Genomic DNA, 11254 nt, shown 5'->3' on the forward strand with positions numbered 1-11254 from the left:
CTCAAGCAACTGATGTGGGGTTTGGGGAGATGTAACACTATTGCCATGATTGCAACCACCCCCAAACCTACCTGACTTCCGCTGCATGGAAAAAAGAACCATTCTGTTGGAGAAGGGGCACAATTGAATAACATTTCTGTCAGGTTTCAGGCGGTCGGGCCAGGAGAGCTTACTTAGTTAAGGATATTTAGCAAACACTGAATTTGCACAGCCTAAACGATGCTTCTGTTCCTTGATCCCAGTTCTGCTAGAATGTGCAACATTCCTCTCCTCTCAACTTCTTTTCTAAGCCTGAGGGCTTTAGGTCAGTTTTTAAAACCCTCCAGAAATCATAACAATTTGTCTTATCTGAAATTATTTGTGTTTATATCCTGCTTTCCCTCTCAATGTCAAATCTAAATCTAATCTAAATCTATCTAAATCTATCTAATCTAAATCTATCTAATCTAAATCTATCTAATCTAAATCTAATCTAAATCTATCTAATCTAATCAATCAAATCAAATCAATCAAAATTTCCATAATAAAAGTGAAAATCTGTATGTGGCATGGGTGTTTGCTCACACAGACAGCCTCTGGCCTCTACAAACAGGCTATAGTTCCCAGTGCTGAGAAGCCAGCAAGTCACTCTTTTCCACTGACATTGCAGTTACAGTGAGCTCCATGAACATGCATCCCAAACCCTGCAATGTCCTTCCCAAACACGACGGCCCGCCACCCAAGGAATGCTTTCATTTGGGGACCATTTCATCCTAGATTTCGCATTTTCCTCCATCACAGGCAGGCATCCCAGGGTTTTCCATTGGTGTGAAAGTTGCATGACCCCGCCTACTGCCCTTGCACCATAGGCAGGCATCCCAGGGTTCTCCATTGCTGTGGAATTTGCATGACCCCGCCTACTGCCCTGCCCTTTCAAATCTGTCTGCAGAACAAACACAGCAGAGGAGGAGTTTGGGGGATTGATTCCACATGGTGTGATGTCCCATGGACCCCCGGGCCGTGAACCTGACTCCATTGTGGACAATAGCAATGAGGAAACAGGTTTAGTGCCAATTCAGCAAGACTCTGCCCCGTTCCAGATGTTCCCTATTGACAATTCCAGTTCAGTGCTCATTAAGAAGGACCTTGGGACGGAGTCTTCTCTTCCTAGCTCTCCCCCCTTTGATCGGAAAATGCTTGTGCAAACGGACAGACAGGAGAGAGCGGGACAAAGACGAAGTGCGAGATTAGCAGCAAGGGAATCTCTTGATTAGCCTATTTCCCCTGAGAACTCTTGGGGAGGATTGCATCTGGTGGAGATGTTTGCTAGTAGTTGGACACCTGCTCTGTGCAGAGATTTGGAGTTCCTTAAAAGTTCTGTGCGCTGGCTAGTCAGCGCGGAGTCAACAAGTCAGTTCGAAGGATTAGCTTCATTTCCAGCCAAGTGTGGATTGCGTTTTAAGTCCGCTACCTTCCAGTCTCGTTGTGCCTTGCCTTGCTGTGTTTCTTGTCTTGTTTTGCCGTGATTCCAGCCTTGCATCATTGTGTCGAGTATCCAGTCTTGTCTTCAATTCCTTGCCTTGGACTTACTTTGAACTCTAGTAAAATCTTGGACGTTTTCCCCACTCAAACTGCTTGGAAGTTTGAGTGTGTTTCGGTTTGGATTATAACTTTGAACTCTAATATTATATACTGGACAATATTTTACTGGACTATATTTGACCTTCCCTGAAAGGTCTATTGATGAACTATATATTCTGCTTATTTTTGTTCTAATTTACTAATTCCTTAATAAAGATATTAGACTGTTATTGGCCTCTGTGTATTGGTTTCCAGTGCTCTCGCTGCCAGGGCGTGACACATGGTGGAAGTTGTCGTTCACCCTGTATCAAGTCAGAGCACTGTGCCTCCTACTGGGGAATGTAGAGGAGTTGTAGTTCACCTACACCCAGAATGCTATGAACCCAAACAATGATGGGTCTGGACCAAACTTGCCATGCATACCCGATATGCCCAGATTTGACTACTGGTGGGTTTTGAGGGGAATTGGCCTGGACAATTGGGAGAAGTAGGTACTGGGATTTATAGTTTACTTGCAGTGAATGAGCACTTCAAACCCCACCGATGATGGACCAGGACCAAACTTCGCACACAGAGCCCCAAACAGAACATATTGGACAAGTTTGGGGGAAAGGGAGTTATATTTCACCTGTATCCAGTGAAACGGTGACTGCCACCGACAATGGACTGGGACCAAACTTCGCACAGAGAAGCCTCATGACCAATTGAACATACTGCAGGGGTTTGTGGGAATGGGCCTTGATTTGGGAGTTGTAGTTCACCTGCATTCAAAGAGCACTGAACCCAGCCAACAACGGATCTGGACCAAACTTAGCACACAGACTAAATATAGCCTACTGTGGATACTGACAAATGTTTTGGGACAATTGCCCCAAAGAATCTGGGAGTTGTAGTAGTTTACCCCCATCCTTAGGATCCAAGTGGTTGGATCCTTAGGGGCAAGTGACCATGTGCTCCTGCAGTTTGCAATACAAAGGAATGCTGAAACTAAGACAAGTCAAACACGCATTGTGGACTTTAAGAGAGCTGACTTCCAAAAAATGAAGGAATTACTGAGCGGCATTCCATGGACGCCGATATTAAAAAACAAGGGAGTTAAGGATGGATGGGAGTTTTTCAAAAGTGAAATACTCAAGGCGCAAATGCAAACAGTGCCAACAAAGAAGAAAAATAAGACAAGTGCAAAGAAGCCAGAATGGATGTCCAAAGAACAACTAACTGAGCTAAAGCTCAAAAGTGACATGCACAAGAAGTGGAAAAGGGGAGAAATCACCAAAGAAGAATTCAAACGTATAGCCAACTCCTGTAGGGAAAAGGTTCGCAAGGCTAAAGCGCAAAATGAGCTCAGGCTTGCCAGGGACATAAAAAACAACAAAAAAGGTTTTTTTGCTTATGTTGGTAGAAAAAGGAAGAAAAAGGAGGCGATAGGGCCACTGCAAGGAGTAGATGGGGTGATGGTGACAGGGGATAGGGAAAAGGCAGAACTGCTTAATGCCTTCTTTGCCTCGGTCTTCTCACAAAAAGAAAGCCATCTTCAACCTCAGCAACATGGAATGGACGAAGGATTGGGGGAAATCCAACCCCAAATAGGGAAACAAGTTGTCCAGGAACACCTGGCCACTCTAAACGAATTCAAGTCCCCAGGGCCAGATCAGCTACATCCAAGAGTATTGAAGGAACTAGCGGAAGTTATTTCAGAACCACTGGCAATCATCTTCGAGAGTTCTTGGAGAACAGGAGAAGTCCCAGCAGATTGGAGGAGGGCGAATGTGGTCCCTATCTTCAAGAAGGGAAAAAAGAACGACCCAAACAATTACCGTCCGGTCAGCCTCACATCAATACCAGGCAAGATTCTGGAAAAGATCATTAAGGAAGTGGTCTGCAAACACTTAGAAACAAATGCGGTCATTGCTAATAGTCAACACGGATTTACCAAAAACAAGTCATGCCAGACTAATCTGATCTCTTTTTTCGATAGAGTTACGAGTTGGGTCGATACAGGGAATGCCGTGGATGTAGCATATCTAGATTTCAGTAAGGCCTTCGACAAAGTCCCCCACGACCTTCTGGCAAACAAACTAGTAAAATGTGGGCTAGACAAAACTACGGTTAGGTGGATCTGTAATTGGCTAAGCGAACGAACCCAAAGGGTGCTCACCAATGCGTCGTCTTCATCATGGAAAGAAGTGACAAGTGGAGTGCCGCAGGGCACCGTCCTGGGCCCGGTTCTGTTCAACATCTTTATTAACGACTTAGACGAAGGGTTAGAAGGCACGATCATCAAGTTTGCAGATGACACCAAACTCGGAGGGATAGCTAACACTCCAGAAGACAGGAGCAGAATTCAAAACGATCTTGACAGACTAGAGAGATGGGCCGAAACTAACAAAATGAAGTTCAACAGGGACAAATGCAAGATACTTCACTTCGGCAGAAAAAATGGAAATCAAAGATACAGAATGGGGGACGCCTGGCTTGACAGCAGTGTGTGCGAAAAGGATCTTGGAGTCCTCGTGGACAACAAGTTGAACATGAGCCTACAATGTGATGCGGCGGCTAAAAAGGCCAATGGGATTTTGGCCTGCATCAATAGGGGAATAACGTCTAGATCCAGGGAAGTCATGCTCCCCCTCTATTCTGCCTTGGTCAGACCACACCTGGAATACTGTGTCCAGTTTTGGGCACCGCAGATGAAGGGAGATGCTGACAAGCTGGAAAGCGTCCAGAGGAGGGCAACTAAAATGATTAAGGGTCTGGAGAACAAGCCCTATGAGGAGAGGCTTAAAGAGCTGGGCATGTTTAGCCTGCAGAAGAGAAGGCTGAGAGGAGACATGATAGCCATGTACAAATATGTGAGGGGAAGTCATAGGGAGGAGGGAGCAAGCTTATTTTCTGCTGCCCTGCAGACTAGGACACGGAACAATGGCTTCAAACTACAGGAAAGGAGATTCCACCTGAACATCAGGAAGAACTTCCTCACTGTGAGGGCTGTTCGGCAGTGGAACTCTCTCCCCCGGGCCGTGGTGGAGGCTCCTTCTTTGGAGGCTTTTAAGCAGAGGCTGGATGGCCATCTGTCGGGGGTGCTTTGAATGCGATTTCCTGCTTCTTAGCGGGGGGTTGGACTAGATGGCCCTTGAGGTCTCTTCCAACTCTACTATTCTATGATTCTATGATTCTATGATTCCAGAGAGCACTGCAGCCTGGCGATGACCAGCCAACGACAGATCTGGACCACACTTGGTATACTGATCCAAAATGGCCAACTTTGAATATGACAGGGTTTGGGGAGGATTGACACACGATTCTGGGAATTGTAGTTCACCCACTCCAAACTTAGAATACTTAACATTCAAATACAAATAATGCCTTTTTCAAATAACCCGGGCATTGCCGGGTCCCCAAGCTAATTATGAATAAGAATGAACACAGAAGTTTGGAGCGGATACACACAATTTGCTTTTGCTTCAACTTACTGGGAGGGACAAAATTTCTCATCCTCTGTCCCTGGCTTAGTTAATTGGGTGTGATTTATGCACCTTTAATTTAATGTACAGCAGCTAAAGTAAGCTGAGGACAATGGAAGAAAGTGGGAGAGGAGAAAGAAACTGGGGCATTTTTAAAGCATCTGAAAATCTAGGGAAACGAAAGATGAATTGTGACTTCAAGTGCAATTGTACTGCAAAATTGATGCAGTTAAGATAATATTAACTGCCATAGTTCAATGCTATGTAATCTTGGTAGTTGTTGTTTTACAAGGGCGTTTGTCTTTTCTGCCAAAGAGAGCTGGTGTCTCACCAAACTACAATTCCCCAGATACCTGTTTGTCTTTTATTATCTCCAGGATACTCATAAGAATTTCCTTTTGCCACACTATTCAAAATCATATTTAGCTTTGATAAAACTTGTGTATTAATCTTTCCCCCCAGAGAATCAATACAAAGGTTTCTTTTGCTTCTCTGAATATTCACGGTTTTGACTACGATGTGAAAGGAATGACATTCCACTTATCTTTAAACTACTTTTCCATTTATCATAGAAGTGTTTTATGTTTCTATACTTTCAAGGCATTTTATATACATAAAAATGCATGGAAATACCCCGTGTTTATTGCTTTGTTTTATTTCATTACTTTATTTTCTCATGAATTAAAATTGAGAGAAATGGCACTGACTACAAGAATATATGTGGTAAACTGATGTGTGTGCTTATACACAAACATCCTTTAATAGGGAAATTGATGGTTGCCTATAGCTACAAAAACATATTTGATATGCCTGTTGTAATACAGAGAAACTACAATTACGATGGTGTGGAACTAAAAAGGAGACAGTATTCAAAAATACCAAAAAAAATCTTAGCATTCAGGTATTTTGTTTAGTTCAGTGGTTCCCAAAGTGTGCTCCGCAGGGCCCTTGGGGCTCCATGAAGCATACTGAGGGGCTCGACAGTTCCCTCCTCCTCCTCCCTCCCCACACCTCCCGCACCACCAAAAGTGTTTCCCCTCACATTCCTTGCTTCCAAAACCCTATTTTCCTCCCACTGTTCAGGAGGTGCTTTGATTGTGCCTCTCCTGCACGACAGAAGGGGGTTGAACTGGATGGACCCTGGAGTTTCTGCTGTTATTATTATTATTATTACTGCTACTACAAAGGCTGTATGGACATCTGTTGAGGGTGCTTTGATTGTGCCCCTGGGGCCTTCCACTGAAATAAGTTTGTGTTAGTTAAAATTGTTCTTCATTTTAAATATTGTATTGTACTTTCTTTCCCCCTTTTTTGCACTACAAACGAGATATATGTAGTGTGCATAGGAATTTATTCATTTTTTTCAATTAGTTCACACAAATACTCTATCTATCTGCCATTTGCATGACCCATCTGTCAAATTTTAAAACACAGTGCAGCAAAAGGTTTGCCCATTCTTAATATATATATATATATATATATATATATATTAGAGTTCCTGTTACCCGACTTCTGCTTATCCGACAAACTGTATTATCTGATGCGCTGGCTTCTCGCCCCTCCCCATGGGTGCCCGGTGCTTGGAAAACACTGTTTCTCTAGGCAGCAAGGCTCCAAGCCGGGGGCTTGGCAAGGAAGGACTTTTGCACACCACACGTGGAGGAGCCCCTCCAGGGGGTGCAGAGGGGGAGGCCAAACTCGAGAAGCACCCTTTCAGCAACTTTTGAAACTTCTCTGTTTGAAAAATGTTACCACAGTTTCTCTGTTCAGTTGGTCACGTGGTGTTAAATGAAGAATTCCTGCCCCTCCCAATTTCTGGCTTAATTTCATACGAGGTCTTAGTTTAGTTTATTAAACTGTGATGCCTTTGTACAGTCCAAAATGTTACAACATTAGATGAAATGCTCTTTGAGCTGTGTCACCAAAGGGCCACCACTTTATTGTGACTTTAATGACATCATCTGAGGGGCAACCCCTTTTTTCTGTGTTTGGAGCGACTTGAAAAGTCATTTCTGGTGTGACAGAATTGGCCATCTGCAAGGATGTTGCCCAGGGGACACCTGGATGTTTGATGTTTTACTATTCCGAACGTATCTCCCCCTATGAGCCGCCCCGCAGATTAAGATCTTCCAGTGAGGCCCTGCTCTCGGTCCCGCCGCCGTCACAGGTGCATTTGGCTGGAACGAGAGACAGGGCTTTTTCGGTGGTGGCTCCGTGGCTGTGGAACTCCTTGCCAAGGGAGATTAGGGAAGCCCCCTCACTCATGTCTTTTAGGAAGCAGCTGAAGACCTGGATGTGGGACCAAGCTTTTGGCCCATCGTAAGATACGGTTGATATAATCTGATCTATTCGTTGGATTAATGTGAAATTGAATACAGACTGGCTCTGACTTTTGGCCCAGTGCTACTGGCCCTGTTGTAATGGTCACACAGTGTTTTACTGTTTTAAATGGGGTATGATATTGGTTTTTAAGTGTGTTTTTACGATCGTTTGTTTTATTATATTTTGTATTATATGTGGCATTAATCTTGCCATTATGTAAGACCACTCTGGGTCCCCCTGGGGGAGAAGAGCGGTATATAAGTTAAATAAATTAAATAAATATCCTTGTGGGAGGCTTCTCTTATTTTCCCACATGGGGAGCTGGAGCTGATAGAGGGAGCTCACCCACTCTCCCAAGATTTGAATCGCCGACCTATCAGTCCTGTTGGCACAAGGATTTAATGCATTGCATCACTGGGGGCTCCAGGAGAAACCTTGAAGATTTACCAATATATCCTGCACAGAAATCGACATAGGTCCCTTCCACACTGCTGTATAAAATCCACATTGAATTGGATTATATGGCAATGTGGACTCAGATAAACCAGGGCTCTTCCAGACAGTCATATAACCCAGAATCAAGGCAGAAAATCCCACAATATCTGCTTTGAACTGTGTTATCTGAGTCCACACTGCCACCTCGCTGTTCCGGGAGGCGGCAAGAGTTCCAGCTGCGCTCCATCAAGTGTCTGGTCAACCATCAAGCTATTCAGCAACATTACCGACCTGGGAGGTGTGAGCAGCGCCAGAAGTCACTACACTGTCTACCATCCGATTACATTGCAGCTTGCCATCTTAGCCCTTATCCTTAGCCCTTATCCTTAGCCCTTATCCGTTGTATGACACAGCAAACAAGATAGATATGCTGGATTTCGTTTCACAAAATCACAAGTCGAACACTTCCCAAGTGTCTAGGACTGTGTGATGTATTTTCGGATGATGCGTGCAGATCCCAGTAAGGTGGCCTTTTGCAGTTGGCAGATCGTAATTTTGTCAATGTCTATTGTTTCCAAATGCCGGCTGAGATCTTTTGGCACAGCACCCAGTGTGCCCATCACCACTGGGACCACCTGCACTGGTTTCTGCCAGAGTCTTTGAAGTTCAATCTTGAGGTCCTGATAGCGGCTGAGTTTTTCCTGTTGTTTTTCTTCAATGCGACTGTCACCTGGGATGGCAACATCAATGATCCAAACCTTGTTCTTTTCCACAACTGTGATGTCTGGTGTGTTGTGTTCCAGAACTTTGTCAGTCTGGATTCGGAAGTCCCACAGTATCTTTGCGTGTTCATTTTCCACAACCTTTGCAGGTTTGTGATCCCACCAGTTCTTAACTGCAGGGAGGTGATACTTGAGGCATAGGTTCCAGTGAATCATTTGGGTCACATAGTTGTGCCTCTGTTTGTAGACTGTCTGTGCAATTTTCTTACAGCAGATGAGGATATGATCAATGGTTTCATCGGTTTCCTTGCACAGTCTGCACTTTGGGTCATCAGCTGATTTTTCGATCTTGGCCTTGATTGCATTTGTTCTGATGGCTTGCTCCTGGGCTGCAAGGATCAGGCCTTCTGTCTCCTTCTTCAGGGTCCCATTCGTGAGCCAGAGCCAGGTCTTCTCTTTATCAGCTTTTCCTTCAATTTTGTCAAGGAACTTTCCATGCAGTGTTTTGTTGTGCCAGCTGTCAGCTCTAGTTTGTAGTGCGGTTTTCTTGTACTGGTTTTTTGTCTGCTGTGCTTTGAGGAGTTTCTGATTTTTGACTTCAATCAAAGCAGGTTCTTCACTTTGTTTTACATATTCTGCCAGGGCATGTTCTTCTTCTTTGACTGCTTGTTTTACTTGCAAGAGTCCTCTGCCCCCTGATCTTCTAGGCAGATACAGCCGGTCAACATCACTGCGAGGGTGCAGTGAATGATGAATGGTCATGAGTTTTCTTGTTTTTCTGTCCAAATTGTCCAGTTCCATCTGTGTCCAGTTTATAATGCCAGCAGTATATCTTATGACAGGTATGGCCCAGGTGTTTATGGCCTTGATGGTGTTGCCTCCATTGAGCTTGCTTTTGAGAATTTTTCTGACCCTTTGTGTGTATTCTTTACTGACCACAGTTTTCACATGTTCATGCTTGATGTTGTCCAGCTGTAATATGCCCAGATATTTATAGGCCTCTGGCTGGTGACACCTTATTGTTTGGCCATTGGGCATATTGATGCCCTCACTTTCAATGATTTTTCCTTTCTTCAATGCCACTGTCGAACATTTGTCCAAACCAAACTCTATGTTGATATCAGTGCTAAAAATTCGGACAGTGTTGGTCAGAGATTGGATTTCAGTTTCCGTTTTCCCATATAGCTTCAGGTCATCCATGTACATCAAATGTGAAATTTTGTGAGAATTCTTAGATGTTTGGTAGCCGAGATTTGTTTTTTGTAAGATTGTTGACAGAGGGATCATGGCAATAATGAAAAGCAGAGGGGACAATGAGTCTCCCTGGAAAATTCCTCTCCTGATGTTGACAAGTCCATAACTTTCATTTCCAACAAACAGTTCAGTTTTCCAGTGCTCCATCATGTTTTCAATGAAAGTGCCAACGTTTTTACTAATCCCGATGGCATCCAGGCACTTGATGATCCAGCTGTGTGGGAGTGAGTCAAAGGCCTTTTTGTAGTCAATCCACGTCATGTGAAGATTAGCTTTTCGGCTCTTACAGTTCTCCAGAATCATTTTGTCAATCAATAACTGGTCTTTTGTGCCCCTTTTGTGTTCCCTCCCGCAGGTGCCACCTTGACGTGGTGGGGGGGCTTAACTGCTCCAATGATGACTGAGGGCTGTGCTGGCGGTAGTGTAACTACCGGTAGGTCCAACCAAGCCAGAGAGGCCTCAGCTGAGGAACAGAACTAAGAGCACCTAACCCATTAGCATTATGGAGAAACAAACCCAAACGAAGTCTATACTGGCTCGGTCGTCGCCCAGGATAAAAAGGACCGCGGTGGATGCTGCTGATTCTGGACATCCATTGACAAGTGGGCTACGGAATCATCAAACCCCAAATGAACAGTCACAGAAGCGGCAGAGATACACAATGCCAGAAAACCGCACATTTATTATTATTATTATTATTATTATTATTATTATTATTATTATTATTATTATTTCTTCCTTTCTTTGATTTTTATTTTAGTTTTAAATGTGGGAGTGAGAAAGTTTTAATTTAATCTAACAGGGGAGGAGATATTTGACTGTGATAGGAAGTGGGTTTGCAAGACTGGTATTAAAGGTCATAGGAAATGATCACATAGGAATTAAGAGTACCTTGAGTTTAATTGATTGTTGAACTGATGGGTTTGGAATGTGATTGATGGTTTGTGTATTGTTTGTTGATATATTGCTGATTGAAAGTTTGACTGAAATAGTCAGTAGGAACGGTGTGTCAACTTTGAATTTTGAAGGTCAAGAGTGGTTTACTATAAGAAGGCTTTCAGGAAGGTTATAGGAAATGAATATGCAGGAAACTCAGAGGAATAATGATCTTCCTTACCTATGTGATCTTCTGGGGAAATCATTTAGTACGGTTCTGTATCAGATGGAGATACTGAACAAGAAAATTGACCATCTTTTTAAAGGAATTTCCCTAATTGTGAAAAACTTTACTCCTATAGACATTTCAACAACTGTACCAACCAGTTTTGTTAATACTGATGAGGAAACAAGTGCTTTGGAAGGCCAGGGAAGGAAGAGGCTGGAGGGGCAGAAGGTAGTCAATAGGATAGGATCTGAAGCTACTAAGGGAGGGGAGGGGTTTGTGCCTGGGGGAGAGGGAAAGGGGAGGGATGGTTGGAAGGAGACCAGCAGAGTCTTGCAGAGGACAAACAACTCTTTAACATCTGAATTGTTTGGACAATCTCTGGACACTCCCTG

The sequence above is a fragment of the Anolis carolinensis genome, chromosome 3 (assembly GCF_035594765.1).
Source record: "Anolis carolinensis isolate JA03-04 chromosome 3, rAnoCar3.1.pri, whole genome shotgun sequence".
Lineage (NCBI taxonomy): Eukaryota > Metazoa > Chordata > Lepidosauria > Squamata > Dactyloidae > Anolis > Anolis carolinensis.